Below are 16,524 nucleotides of genomic sequence, written 5' to 3'. Positions count from 1 at the left end.
AAGAATACGCCGAAAAACTTGTATCGTGGTGCTTCCCTGCTCTTACTGAATAGAGTTCAGTGAAGAGTAAAATTCCTACATAAAGCGTATACATAAGTCGATCCAACTTTTAAGAAATAGAATATAAGCAGATGATAAGAAAACAGTATGACGGGATACAAATATCAATAATTTTTTGCATATAACAACTTTAATAAAATAAACATATTTCTAGGGGCAAAAGTTTTGCTTATTTATTTAACGTTTCATTATTAACACCGTAGTTAAAATAAAACAAGTAGAAGCTTAGTGAACTAACTAATTTTTAACTGACGGTAAGGTATAAGGTAACCACTTAACTTGAGCGGGACATTGACATAATTAAATCTTTGATAGTGACTTGTGGAATATTATTCCAGTGGTTCAACAAATCACTGAATAAATCCTTGTTTATTTTTATGGGTAAGGCACAACACGTATTCCTAACTCGTCCCACGGATCTTCAATTGGGTTTATATTCGAGGACTGATTGGAGCATTTTATACTTTGGACATTGGCATCCATATCCATCCCGATTACCAACCGAGCACTGTGTTTACGATCATTATCATTATCTGTTTGATAAATCTAATCCTTACCCATGTTTCCTGCATAAGGTAGCATTCCTCTTCTCGAATATTTTTGAATTTCACAGTAACATAGTCTGTCAACACGAATCGATGAAAAACGACAATTGTACATCACATTGCCTTCTCCATGTTTCATTGTTAGATACATGGGTTTTTATTATTAGGTTGTCGGAAATGACGGTATCCATTTGTGGAAACCCCATAGTCAATGATTTTTTACAAACTCTAGAAGAACTTTACGATTCTTGTTACTTGAGAACAATTTTTTACAGGAATACATCCATAAAAGTCTACAACACAAATACGACGTCCAACAATCGTAATCTTCGTTAAATTCACGGGACGTTGTGACATCATATTTTGTGCAATTTTATCTATTCTATTTGTTGTTTTTTTTAGTTTTCACATTTCTTTTTTCATTTCTGGAGAGTTCGCGATGTCCGCTTTCGAGGTTATTCTGGTGTCCGCCATCGAGATTTGCAGCGAACCGCTTCCACGCTTTTCTATATTCGAATGCCACCATCACCGATGATGAGTCATTATGACTATGTATCTCTCTGCTTTCCTTCTGCATCATTATAATTACTTTCACTAATCTTTATCTTTACCCCAAAGTCCAAATCGAGGCTCTAAAATGTCTCAGTTGTAGATTAAGGATACTAAGATTTCAGAAGCAATGAAAAAACAATCAGTTTGTAAGGAAAGAGATACGAAATCTTGCACATTAACTTATGGATTAATCTTAGGGACACTTTCTCAGTTTAAACTTGATTAGGACCGTATTGGCATCTATTAATCTTTCTTGAATTTCTCTCAAGGTTTGAATTAGGTATGGTTTCTAAGTAAATACGTTTTAATATTACACTGTTGAAGTGTTTTAGTTAAAGCAATATTAGCAACAATGGCACCACTAAAATGACAATAACATTTTTTTCGTGTATTGTTTTTATTTTTATTTTTTTCAAGAACAGCAATGAATTGATACGAGGTAACCAAGTTTTTTAATATTGAATGGAGACATTTCATGCTCCAGTTCATTTGAGTTGGATTTGGTATATGCTTTCTTGCTATTTCTGAATGTTTGAAGAAAAAAACTGATTTCGAAAAAGTCTTAGATTTGTTTTTTTTTTTAACTACCTAGTCATATTTAAATGAGACGAATTTTTAAACAATAGTTTTTGTCTCTCAAATATTATCAACCGTTATTTGATAACCAGAGTTAGGCACAGCCAAAGTGATGGGGAATCAACCAGGCAAATATTAAAAACGACAGCGCGACGTCAGGCAATAAATTTGGCTGGCCGACTGTGCGGTCTCAACCACGTCTCAACCTCAGTGGCATTTGATGCAAATCATGGTTTATCTAATCAAGGTCATCACGAAAATTGTGATGTTGAATAGTCATTTTTAATTTTTAAAGCATTTTAACATCTAGGAGAACTCGTATAACTGAGGAAAACCGAGAAAAAGTAGTAATCGTTATTAAGAATTCCCGAAGTTGTAGACCACAACTGCAATAGCGGTGGCGATGATAACGTTACAAAATTATTGGTGACAGAATGATGTACGATTCTAGAAAATATCCGATCTGTAAAATCGCATTTATTGAAATTGACTGTTATCTTTACGGAGAATTTCAAGTTTCTCCTGTTACTTACTTTAACGCTTTATAATTCAACAGAACTGGTGTCAGGTATATCCGTAATGTTTTAAATACTTACCATTACAGTTATTGCAGATCAAGTGATTACGATGTATATTAAAAGAAATTTTAAAAACATGATTTCTGACTTCTAAGATTTCTATTTACGTATCCGTTCATTAATGAAGACGTTTTTTGTATAAGCTACTTTGTATAACAGTTCTCCACCATAAGAGATAAACTTTAAAGAACAGTTTATTTTGTAAGTCATTTTGAGAGACAAATTTCCCTTTGGACTTAAATTGGAAATTTCAAATATATCCTCAATTATCGTAAAGATGGCAAAAGTTAAATTTTAATTTTTTAAGTTTCCCAATGTTGTAAAACCCGATATCTTCTCATAGTTTTTTGTTCATATAATTCTATTGAACTATTATCAACTACATATAAATATAGAAAATACTAATTAAAAAAAAAAGAGCAAAAAACAGAATAAGATGCAGTAATTAGATACAGGTGTTCTGTTAAAAAAAAATAGAGAAATATATACTTTATATATTAAGGTTCAATTTTACTTATACCAGGATAAGGCGCCTACTTTTATTTATCTCTCCACAAAATATTCTAACACAGATTTTAGAAATAACTTTACTGTGATTTTTTGGGGACCCTTCTATTGCTAGAAATTTTTAAGAAAATTGGAATAAACGTGGCAACGTTGGAACAGAATTTTAAAAATAAACTGTGAATATAAATCCTAAAAACAGTACACTGCGTATAATTAAAAAATAGTTTTAGTCTATGGTCTTCACACAATCGTATAACTTGGGTCCTAGATTTTTGATATATTTCTAAAAAATTAATCAATGAGCGCACGCACCTAATGACACCCTGTATATTTCACACTCTCTATAGAATGTTTTCGGTACTTACTGAAAAAATACGCAATATGTAAATACGTTTTGAAATAATACATAATCTAGAAGCCGGTCCGCTTATAAATTACACACTGAGCTTACATGTATTTAACTAAAGCACCGCGTATATTTTTGCATATTTAAATTCCTTATTGTACCATAATTTTCTCCGTCGTAAAATTTTTCTTTTTTAGTCGTTAACATTTTTAAATGCAAATAAATGACGAACGGAATAACACATTTAATTATAATTAGAGTTAGTTTTCAACATACCTATGTGGAACACACTTATTATTTTGAGTATTCTACAAAAGCACGTTTCTTGCCAGTTAGCTACTTAGTATCTTAAAAAGTGGTAGCGAAACATTAACTTACAAGATAAAATTAGTTTTTAAGATGAGTTATCAAGTCATGTGTATGTTCTTAAAATATACTTATATTTATAATAGAACATCGTCGTTGTAAACAAGGGTTGAACGTTGGGTGTGTGGTGATTTAGTTATCGTAAGAATCATAATGTAAACAGAATACAATGAATACGCTACAAAATGGTATTTGTAAAAATTATTGTTGTCGTTAACACAATATTTACATTAAGTATGATTGACTGAAGATTTCACATTATTCGTATTAAAAGAGTAGTAAATCCAGTCTACATCAGTTTTTAATAGTAATACTAAAACTTACTTTAACAACTGAAATGTATTTGCTGGTAAGGTGCCCATTAAATGACTACGTAGTATTTTTCAATTTATTAAAATCTGCATTGAAATATTCTAGTAATGACTATTATTACTGAAAACAATTTATTAAAATTATCACCACTCTTGACAAACAAAGTTCCTAATTAACAACTAACCATTTGCAAAATAATTGGATGCAAACGTCTTTTTTATAGATGTTTACTCGCAACAATCGCAAATAGAACCGACCTAACAAGCCAGCATTACAGTAATTCCTTGTTTTTCAACCTTTGTATGACCATTTTACCAGCAAGTTATATAGAATAATGAAATGGACATCGCTCCCAAAGGACTTTCGTTCTGGTCCAGCTCCAAAAATCAAATAGACATGTCTCACAAAGGTGTCCTTTATAGAGCGTATATCATTATATCCCCCTTTTGTGAGCTTCCTTTTGTACGTGGCGAGGAGTTCGGTCTTGCATAGCAATGAGACCGTCGGGGCAGCGACAGCATGGATTTTAATGTTTTTATAATCATCCTCTGGCTCCCCGTTAATGTAACACTTTTGCTTTCGGCCAGAACCAAAGGCTTCATAAAAGACTTTTTCCTTTTTTATGTAAAATGTCCTAACTTCATTAACTTGTCGGTTGGAAACATGAATTTTTAGTTCTCGCCAAAGGACACAGGCACCCTGTTAAATATTAAATAAAGACTCGACGGGCATAATCGGCCGCATTTTAATTACTGTTTGACGTCCTATTTGTGCATTCTTTCCAGTATCCTACGTTTGGAAACGTAAATTTATAACTCGATTTCCAGACCTTAGAAACAACTTGCGAAAAAGTGGTTGGGGTTGGAATTGAATGTGTTGTTTTTGTTATTTTTCATAGTTTTAAACACAGCGCTGTTTTAATTAAGGGGACAATTACTCAGATTTAATTAATGTTTATTGCCGCAAGTAAATTATAAGCACTTTTGGGTCTGTCAACTTGTTATTCAGTCTTTCAGACCAAGAATTCTGCGGCTCTATTTTCGCTGCATACTTAGTTAATCCTCTCATCATTGTCGCGGCTCTTGGACTTCTTTTTTTTTGCGAATGCACATATTCTGGCATCCGTTCAGCTCTTGCCATATGAATGAACTTTGGTTTTACGTTGAAAGGAGTTTTCACTTATGGCTATCATCACTCACGTGACTGTCAAAATTGCGACACAACAGGAGTGCTGTTTATTTTATTTTATTTGTTATCACTTAGCTACAATGTTATTTGTTTAATTCTAAACAAACATGCAAAATTTATTGGAACGATAAGATAAGGAACAAGACGTAACTCGTTGTGTCGTCGAAAAGTTTTTTTTTTGAAAAGGAAATAGCGTATTTTTCTAAAGGGTGCGCAAAACGGGAACGAAAATAAGCGATAAATCTGCAACGTGAGACACTAAACCCTTTTCCTGTTTGAATAAAGGTATTATTTTTAGAAGGGACGTACAGACGCGGTGGTGAGGAACCCCAGAAAATAATTTTGAGTTACGAGTTTGGAAATTGTTTAATGGCGGTATTATTTTATTCGGCACGATCATAAAAACATATTATTGTAAATACATCCTAAAATAAAAAACATTTTAAAATGTTTACGAGTTGTAGACCATTATTTACAAGCTTTTTTATTGGTTGTCTTCGCACCAACGTAACAATAATATATGGAATCCATAAAGTATTAAAATTAATAATAAAAAAATGGAAGAGTTCCAAGCGCTGCTCGCGTCATATTTTTAGAGATTGTTATTACCATTATCTCGAATCTGTTTACAGTTAGTCGAATTATTTGTGGCTGCCGCCGATTCATCGTTAATCCGAACCTTCGTTTCGAAAATCGGCTGTCGGTTAAAGGTTGGACAATCTCGCGTTATGTTCTTAACCGGCCATCCAATTATGTAAATCCGGTGCTTATATTCAACAGCTAATGCAATCGCGGTAACGTTACCAACATAATAATTTACAAGGTGTTTTTTCATAGTGCCCTCTCGGGATTAGCGCCGTCCCGTTATTTCGATTACGATTTTTCCCTGCCTATTAATTTATGGCCGGTTAAACAATGCCAGCGAGATTTCCATAACAGATAGCGCTCCTCCTCTCGTTTTTACGCCAGCATTTTCCGCGAGATTTAAGCTGGCTCATCTCTGCTTTTCGTCACCTATAATTGGTTAATGCGAACAGTCGAAAGCGTTAATTATTTCAGTCGATTTAGCGCCGAGAATCCGAACACGACGACTGAAAGGTTTAGAGCTCGGATTTTCAGACAACGGCTTCCCGAAAGACTCTGTCTCTAATTTTCGTGGATCCTTCGACACTTTCAGCTGTTCGAAGCCGCACTAAGTGGCTACAAAAGCCATAAATACTAAATATGAATCCGGCGTGGCATACGGCAGCAGACTAGGAGCTGTTAAAAGCCCCCAGTGTAAAAATACATTCACAATGCGGGAAACATAATTCATACAGCTTTTAATAAACAGTGGTGGTTGTTTCAGTTTTATATGAGGTATTTTGCGGTCGCGCCGTTAAAATCGTTTTATTTCGACGTCGACGGCGCAATTGCGATATAGACATCTTTATTGTGGAGCTTTTAGCGAGGTGGGGAGGTTTTGTTATGATTATTGGACGGCGAATGGCTGCCACAAGCCAAAAGACCAACCGAAAGGCGTTTACTGAAAATCCTAGCTTTTTGCCAAATGTTTTATTTCTACAATTTAACTCATATCAAAGAAAAATATATGAATAGTGGTGGAAATCCTCCAGTTAAAACTTTTTCTCTTTCTATGTTATGCACTTTGTGAGAGACAAAATGACCAAATTTTGAGTATGTCGCAGAAATTTTATGGCAAATTTTAAAATTTGTCATCAGAATCTTTGGTTTATTTACGACTCTATTTAATTCTGAACAATGAAACGTTTTAGTGATCAAACAAAACAAGTTATACAGGGTCATTATAAAATATTGTAGTCAACTCACCTATGAAAAACAAATGAAATTTTTCTCGTGCCGCTAATCACCAAAATGATTTGAACTGTTTTGAAATGTCACGAACGTCCAAACAAATCTGTCAGATGTGTCAAAAATTGAAATGCCCGGTTCGCGGTTTAAATTCATTTTAAATAGACACGAAAAGACGCCAGGCCAGAGCATTAAGGGTTGCAGTGTTATCGGGCATTTGTGAACGCCACTGCAATACATTTCAGTTTCAAAAATTGTAAATTGTCAGAAAAACGTTTAAGGGCTTTGTCATGAATTACACCTTGGAAAGTCGATTGGAGTTGAACAGAATAAATCATCTGGTCTGTTTTGCAAAGAAGCAATAATTTTTCAAATAATGAAATCCAAAAAGTGAGGTTAAGTTTGTCGAAACCAATGAACACGGTAATTATTTAAAAAATTACATTTTTATAGGTACCCTGAAGGTAAAAATTGTGAAAAATCACGTAATGGACAATGGCAGAGCAAGTCTTATCACAGTTAACGAACACTATGAGTACCTAATGAGTTTTTGCAGTAAATAATTTTGCCAAAGTTGTGATCCCGCGAAAGTTCTGTTTGTAAATTGAAAGGAATCGTCAAAATATTGGTGCAGACATGGTTTGTGACCGGTGCTTTTCTCTTGAAAAAACACAACTGAAATCCTTGATCTTCATCCCTACAATAGGTGAAAACTGCTATGTCCAAACATTACCTTCAGCTTTGCAGTTTCTAGATATCTGAAACATGCCAGATCTGCATAACAGGAATGTCAAAGAGGTTCTACCCAAAACACGCCCACATGGCCATCCTAATATCAAGATTTTTCAAAATTTCTATAAGAAAAAAGATGAAAAAACCAATAAAATTTCAGGAGCATAGTGTTAAGAGTTCTGTAGCTGATTATGAGATCTCTTGAAACAACAGAATGTTTAATAAAGATTTTTAACTTTCCTAATAGTAAAATTACAATTATTACTAAACAGTAAGTTGAAGTAAGTTTTAAATTAAGAGAATGCAACTAACACCGAAAGAAAAATGAAAGTTACTGAAAATAAAAAACTTTATTGCAGTACCTACATACACTTTCTACATCTAATTTTGTTTATTGATCACATTCATTTACTTGAAAAAGTATCAGGCCTATGAATCGTCGTCTGCTAACCACACACCAACCTTCATTGCGTGTGATGGTGTTTCTTCAAAAGCGTGAGTATTTTCTATACACCAAATTCTGAAGTTCTGTCAGTTGACATAATAGCCTAACAGATGAAACCAGGCTTCATCAGAAAAGAACGACAAATCGAGAATCCCGTTATCGTCCATATCAGCTTGAAATCAACTACACTACCCAACGCGGCAAGGAAAATCAGCTGGTTGCAGCTCCTGAACCAACAAAATCTTGTATGGATGCATATGTAACTTCTCTTTTACGATTTTCTGACATGGGCTGTATGGTACTCCGGACAGTAAAGATTTTTGACAAAGCTTTATTCGGACTTTGTTCCATTCTCATCCTTAAATCTTCAACAACGTCTTCACTAACTTGAGGTCTCCCCGTCGGTTTTCACTTAGAAATGCTACCAGTGTCGTTAAATCTGGCCATAATTCGCCATATAGCGTCTTCAAAGATTCTTCATCAATGACAACAGAACATTTCACTAGATACTCGTTTTTAGACGCCTCCACAGAGTACACTCCATCCCCATCCTCATTTAACACCCCATTACGGTAATAGGCATGATGATTGCGCCAAAGAACTAAAAAAATCATTTGTAACACTGACCATAGTTATTCCTCTCTGTTCATTACCTGAGATTATTCCACAATGATCTGTAATTTTGATAAAAACTGTTTTTTGAGACACTTATTAAAGTTCTAACAAAGGGGAAGACAGCAAAAATGAAAACAAGACAAGTCAATTAACGCACAAAGTGAGGGAAAACGTACCAGTACAAACGAAAAAATTATTGACATCTGACAGAATTTGATGACGCGTTGAAACAGTGCAGCCGCTAATGTCAACTAATGTGGCGCTAAAAATAAAAATTCCAATATTAGTGTAATCCTTTCCACAAAACTGAAAAAGGCGGCACAAAATGTCACCAAAATCATGGCCTTCTTCGACTACAATATTTTATAATGACCCTGTATTAAATATGTTGATTATCTAGAAAAAAAATGTCATGTTGTGCAATTTAAGAAAAAAAGAAAAACAGAATTGACGGCCGAAATGTTAAAAATTTCTAAAAAATCTTGATATAATTTACAAAAAAAAATACAGGTTCAAGTGATATGGAATATAAAAAAACATGATTATCCTGAAAAAGCGATGAAAGATCAGATTTGGAATATTGTGCGCAATAGACTGCCCAAAAAATTGGATAATTTAGATCACTATGCTCAAGAACATAGACATTGTGTCCTAAGACTTCCGCCATACGATAAAAGTATTCCAAAAACGAATGCTTCTCCTGTCCATGTACTGAAAGCTTGAGAAAATCTTATAAACCAAGTTCCGAAGGTACATTGGGAAAATTATCTTAGGCACATGGAAAAAATGGGCATGGCAAACTGGACAATTGTGAAACAAATCAGTCGGTATCAATGTTAATTCCGTTTCAGATGATAGTGATCGTGAAGATGATGACAGCAGCTTTGATGATTTAGAGTTGTGTTATAAATTAATATCTAATTAAAGAATAAAACTTATCATTATTCCATTAATTTTGAACTTCCGCAATTTGCATTGATAGCACCTACTTTTGGTTGCTAAAAAATGTCACAGTCTAAGTGTTTTAAACAGGAATGTTACAATTTTGAACACGCAGTTTACTGAAAATTGTATGAAAATTGTTATCAGTGAAGTTACAAAGAAAATAGCGTTTCGGTGCATTCTCAATTTACATATCTACAATTTGTAACACAAAAGCCGATAATAATATATCTAGTTATTACACTGAAACCTCTTATTACATGTAATTATATTTTACGATTTGCATGAATTGTTTCTTTTTATTGTGCTTTTATAGTGCATTGATTAAAACACCTGGTCTAGTACCAGCAGATTTATGTAAATCTTTTAGATTATTTCTTTTTTATATATGTGTCTACTACCGTTATTGCACTTGAGAAAGATCATATAATGTGATTATGAATACTTCCGGAATCGGATTCACCACCAATAAATTACATATAAAATTAAAATGTCTGTGGTCGTAAAAATTCACAATGTAATTTATTACTATTAAAGTTTTACACTAAATTCAATTTAGATAAAATCTGCTGGAATTATACACTATGACAATATATCTTAATTAACAAAGAAATTAAGGTTTTTTGACAATGAATTGAATGCGTTATGACCAGACTTCGGCATCGCGAAAGTGATGCTCATTTCCGTCAGATCGCCAGCGCTATTGCAGTCGTGGCCTACAACTTCTGGAGTTCCTAATAACAATTACTACTTTTTCTAGGTTTTCCTCAGTTATACGAGTTCCACTATGATAACTCGCGTTATCTATCACAATAAGAAAAGGTTTCCGCAAACTTGGTATCAACTGTTCTTTCAACCATTTTTCCAAATTTTCCTGGTTCATCTTATCATGATAGTCTTCGGATTTGCTGTTAGCTTTAAAAATTAAAGAGGCTTCTTGAATAAAACCGTTTTTATTTCCAGCGTGAACCACAATATATCTACACCATTCTCCAGGTTTTGCAATAGCTGTGTTTACTGAAGTCCTGCCATGTCTTTTTGCATATGCTACCTTTACTAAATACCCACCCACCTTTCATCAATAAAAAGAGGTTCATATGAATTTTTCCTTTGTGTTGGTGGTATTGACGTAAAAATTTTGTTCTTTTTAATTTAACTGAAGACCGTTACATCAAAAATAATCTTTTACTATTTGTTTTAAATTTGAAACCAATTTTCCTTATCCAGTTGGTTAACGATCTAGGACCAACGTTAAAATCGGGAATATCTTAATAGCAATGTATTCTTAAGAAACCATTTTATTTATAAATAATCTCCCGGATTGACATTAAATCTACAGGATTCGCTTTTGTCTTTATGTAACTAATTCTAGAAGACATATTTTTCATGTATTCAAGGTCCCTTGAACCTGGATTTTATTGCAGCGTGTAGACAGATCTTTCCGAAATTGTCAACATTCCTGTGGCCAGTTCTGTCTTCCTTTTTTTCTTAAATTCTAAAACGTCTTGGTTTCTATCAAGATAGTCTAACACATTTAAAATTGTTTGTTTTGCTTGACATGACATAAGACTCTACGACCTACTCAAAATTTGATGATTTCTTTGTCTCACACAAAGTGCATAAGATTGAAAGAGAAAAAGTTTGAGTTTCACGACTTTAGTAGGCAAGCTTTGCCTTGCTAATATGCCATTCGCTTTTCGTGTGTCAAACTAGATTTCTTCATCGTTTTAACACTTTCGGTTTAAAACATTTTAACTTAAATTTTTGACTCTTAATTGCTGCTTGTGACAACTTAAACTATCAAATATTTTAAAGGACGGGCCACATGTAATTATCTACGAATTTAGTCTAAATATGAATAGAAAAAATAAAATTTAAAAAATACGCGTGTCAATTAGTTTAAAAAAAATTGGTCTAAAGAGTTTAGACAGTACTTCCCTCGCTGTCGGAAACGTGACGACTGCATGCCTATTATGTTTTTTTTTCGCAGTGGATTTCAAAGAATTCGGTTTTGTAGTTCCTGAGTAAATCGATAAAATAAATTTACGCATTCATTAATTTTTTTGAGTCACCCTGTATATGCAAATCCAAAAAAAATCAATGGAGTGAGAAATCACAAGTACAGACTCATCATATTTTGTACAGTTTAGATAGGATTTATTCGGCAAACTTTCGAGCTGACGTCATTAATTTTTTGGAGGGGATAAGCAAATATATTTTGACTAAACATTTATTATGCTCTTTATAACCTTAAAACATCTGCAAGATTTCAAAGCATTCGGTTTTGTAGTTCCTGATTAAATCAATAAAATATATTTACGCATTCATTAATTTTTTTGAGTCACCCTGTATATGCAAATCCAAAAAATATGAATGGAGTGATAGATCACAAGTACAGACTCATCATATTTTGTACATTTTAGATATGATTTATTCCACAAACTTTTGAGCTGACGTCATCAAGTTTTTGGAGGGGATAAGCAAATATTTTTTGAGTAAAGATTTATGATGCTCTTTATAGCCTTAAAACATCTGCAACATTTCAAAGCATTCTGGTTAGCAGATTAAAAATTAAATTTCAAAATGTTGTTTTATAATTTTGATTTTTTTTCCAAAAATCTGGACGTTTCGGGTGAAAAGTCGATTCAGAGTTGTAAACTACATGTGTAGGACTATGTTATTTTATACAATTGAAAACCCATTTACTATGTACAATTTTGAAGTGACGTCATCGCATTAGTGATGGGGATGATTAGACAAATTTTGGTTAGCGTTTTACCATCTACATGATATTCTTAATATAAGTACAAAATTTCACAACAATCGGTCGAGTACTTTCGGAGATTATCTGTCTAATAAAATCCGGGACAACAGACGGACAGACGGACAGACGGACGGACAGACGGACGGACGGACAGACGGACGGACGGACAGACGGACGGACGGACAGACGGACGGACGGACAGACGGAAATGGGAGACCTATTTCTTCGTCTTCTAGGGGTCATGAAAGATCGAGAAAACGTAAAAGTAGAGAGTCGGCCGACGGACTCGATTACAATACTTCCTTTGCTTACGCTCGGGAAGTAAAAAGACTCACGTATTATTAAACAATATAAAATTATATATTTACACGAAACATGATAGTATTTTCTATTTCAAAATCAGCTTGCTATTTGTTTACTTACTATTAAACAAGTACTTTTAGATCTTCAATTCGTCGTAATTTTTATAAGTAAACAACTTATTGTGGATTAGATTAGTTAATCGGTCTTGAACCACATTCGGGTAATCCTCTGAAAAATATGTTATCGGGTGTGACCTTAAAACGTGATACAAAATACGAAACTTCAATTTATTTTAGAAAAAAAGGGTAGTAGCGCATATACAGTATTGGAGCACTTTTCATTTGATTTGCTGTTGAAAAATTATTAATCACAGATAAACACAAGTTAAAGGTAGTTAGAACACAACTAAATTTTAATTTTATACGCACTACCTGATAATTTGAAAAATAATTGCCGAGAAATATGTTGCAAATAGAAATTAGTATTAACTGCAGCGTAAAATAACTCCATTTTTGGCGGAGGCGCCGGAATAGATCCGAATTTGAGATAAAGTGACATTGATCTAGACCGATATAAGCGTAAATAATTTCATAATTTTCAAATACGTACTTATTGTAAAAAAATGTTATCACAGGTAACAGATAAATAACCTACCTTTATCGGTTTTTCCGTAAACCTTAAAAAAGTAGCAGACGCTTTATTAAAGTTATATGGAAAATTTACGCTTTTGGCAGACTCGTCAAACGCACATGCAAGAATAACGCGTTCTGTTCGTCACAACTCCTAAAAAACACAACCGGTGTGTATGCAATAACACCACCTCGAAATAACCTGGAATTTATTACGCGAACGATTTTTGTAACCAGACACTAAACCAGGTATTATTAAATAAATAATGTGAAATCGGCAAACTTCACCTGACTTCAAAAACCATTCATTCCGGTAAATGTGTCATTTTTGATGTTTTTATTTTTATGAAACCTCAAAATAAAAAAATGCACAGAATGCCAATAAATCTGTTCAATTTAATTTCTGGACCTTCCATCTGATACATCCGACTATTTATGTCAGCCCATATTAAATATGAATTCGAGGCGAGATTCGTGTTGTCGGTCGTTGTGGTCGCTCTATAAACATAAACTAAATAGATTAGCTCATTATAAAAGTTAATGTGTCTGTTTTAGAGGCCTTAAAACTCTAGGAAAAAAAAGCGAAAGAGTGCAAGCGTACTTTTATTAATAGGTCGCGTAACTGACATTAACGCTTCCATCACAGCCACGAGATATTTTCTCCCATTGGAATTCCGGTTTCGGAAATGGGGCTAAAATAAGGAGATTTGGAGCGGTTTACGTGTTGCGAAGTTGTTTGGTGGCGGCACTTGTTCCTCCCAACGGTAGGTATATCCGTGGAAAATATCATCCATTAAGCGAGTTTTACGATCTGTCTGAATGAGATAAGACATTACAAAGTTAGCCAATCTATACTTTAGTGCTCTCGGGCAATACAAAACTGCTAAGGAGTTTGTGCTAAGGCTTTTACGAGACCGGACCCAAGAGTTCTTGTTTCTGCCGGTTAATCCTCGATAAGTAACTAATGGCGGCGAACCACCGTCTCCGGAGAGACGCATTGCTTAGGGAACATTGATGTAATGACCATGCGATAAAATTATTTTTACACGAGATGGGGCGATTATAAGTTATTACTCATTCAAAGAGAGAATCAGTAACGTGCATAACCGATTTTTTCAACATAGTAGGCACATTGTTTCGTTTAGTTTAATTAGATAATAAACAGTTTTATTAAGTATTATTACTATATTAGTTCACCGGCAGGATAGTGAATTGCTATACTTTTTAACTTGATTCTTAATTAATTTTAACAACTTCTTCCTTAGGTAATAGTTTTATCGATTTTAGTGATAATAATTTAACACACATGCGGTTGATACAGCGCTTTTTTGACTGTACACTAAAATATAACTGAAGCTTACTTAGAACTTAAAGATTTAGAATAAAGCCACTTAGGAGTGTCAGTATTAATTTCTTAAATTGTTTTGGTTACTGAAAACATTTAAACTGAAAAATTTCTCATTCTCGTTCAACAAGAAAAACTTTTAACCGTAGGCATTTTTAGGTATTTTTCAAGAAAAAAGATCTATATTTGTAGACAAAACTTCTCTCGCAGCTGAAGCACAAGTTATTAACATAAACATTAATTATTATATTATGTTTTTTTTTGTTATCATAATACCTATAAATTAAAATAAAGGGGGAGTAACATCGTCAAACTTTTACTAGCGGCAAATATATAGATATATCTATATATTCATATATATATATATGAATTTGAGTAGATACAGTGTACTATCTGATAGAAAAAATATAGTCGTTCAGTAAGCCATGAAATTTATTCTATAATAATGATGTTGGCAGTGCAGTTATTTTTCACTTTTTTTTAACAATTAATTCACAAAAAATGTCAAACTAAACAAGAAACGTGTTGGTGTTTTCTAAATAATTTTCATAAAATTAAATTTCACAGATTATTAGACGACTTTTTTCGATTATATGGGACTAACAACAACAGTGCGTTACTATGAATTTGAAGGAATTGACATAAGTCGCTCTAAAAATTAGTAGTGAATAGTGTACGAAAAAATAAGTCTCCTAATTCTGTCTGTCTGTCGCCGTTTGTGTACACTTTCATTAGACAGATGATCTCAAAATCAGAAACTACCTGACTGACTGTTGTCAAATTTTCGATGCATGTTGTGAATATCGTGTAGATAGTAAAACACTATATTATTTAAATTCTATAAAACAATACAGCCCTACACCTATAGTTTCTGAACCCGCCTTGATTTTCAGTCTACGAAAATGTTTGTGCAATACTTCATGTAACCAATACTTCACGCACGTAAGAGACAAGTAAATCGTAGCAGAATAATCGAGGGCTCTGCGGCATAAGTTCGAATTCCATCCTGATCGACCTTTGTTTTAATTTAGAGAGATTATCACAAGAAAAATAAAATTTCGCAAAATAAAATATTATAATTTTCAAAAAAACGTCAATTGTTAAACTGTACTTCAATGTGTGGAAATAACCGTGGACCATTTTTTTTATTTTAAAATTAAAATGTTAATTCCATTAAAAAATAAACAAATTCAAAAATACGTCATTTGCCAAAATCACTTTTACCTTAGCAGGTAGGTACTAGCTCCACCCACTCACACTCTTTTTTCTTAGAGGGTATCTCATTTTCCAAAATACTCTTATCTTAGCAGGTACTAGCCCCACCCACCCACCCTCTCTTTTCTTAGAGGGTTTATCATTTGCTAAAATGGTTCTTACCTTAACAGGTACTAGCCACGCCCACCCGCGCTCTCCTCTCTTAGAGGATAACTCTTTTGCCAAAATCAGTTTTATCTTAGCAAGTACTAGTCCCGCCCACCCACCCTCTCTTTTCTTGGAAGTTATATCATTGCCAAAATCAGTTTTATCTTAGCAAATACTGATGACTAACTTTAACAAAAAATGTTCAAAATTTGGAAACTTTACGAGCTTACTTAGGTATTAATTTATAAATGTCTCATTAAATGTTTTTTTTTTGGTTTATTTATTAACGTAAAATAACAGTTTGTTTATTATTAATAATGCCAACGATTAATGACTACTGGTTATTATGGTTATTGTCGTAAAAAAAAAAAAATTATTATCTTTTTGGGACTCCCGAAACCTCCGTACATAACGTACTGTAGAGTTAATCCTCCATAAATAATCCAGTATAAATAAAATAAACGTGGTCATGACAATTTTAGTTTTGCCAAAATTGATGATGATATTTGCTTTAAATAAAGCCATGTCAACTGTCTACAGTTGAA

General features: G+C 33.4%; 1 protein-coding gene and 1 long non-coding RNA gene across 3 annotated transcripts in view; one reads left to right on the top strand and one right to left on the bottom strand.

The window, feature by feature from the left end:
- LOC135129870 (transcription factor SOX-13) overlaps nucleotides 1-16,524 on the top strand; it is a 226,760-nt gene that overhangs the window by 66,447 nt on the left and 143,789 nt on the right. The gene's annotated exons all lie outside the window — the stretch shown is intronic.
- LOC135121382 (uncharacterized) lies at nucleotides 7,906-8,804 on the bottom strand. Its single transcript, XR_010278965.1, has 2 exons — nucleotides 8,673-8,804; nucleotides 7,906-8,620 (listed from the first exon to the last, which is right to left on the bottom strand). It is a non-coding gene; the product is annotated as an uncharacterized LOC135121382 (long non-coding RNA).

Source organism: Zophobas morio, unplaced genomic scaffold (genome assembly GCF_036711695.1).
Source record: "Zophobas morio isolate AGI-343-1 ecotype UQ-CSIRO unplaced genomic scaffold, CSIRO_AGI_Zmor_V1 ptg000002l, whole genome shotgun sequence".
In the NCBI taxonomy this organism is placed as follows: Eukaryota; Metazoa; Arthropoda; class Insecta; order Coleoptera; family Tenebrionidae; genus Zophobas; species Zophobas morio.
Note: the sequence above shows the minus strand (reverse complement) of the source record. Positions and strands in the feature narration are given on the sequence as shown.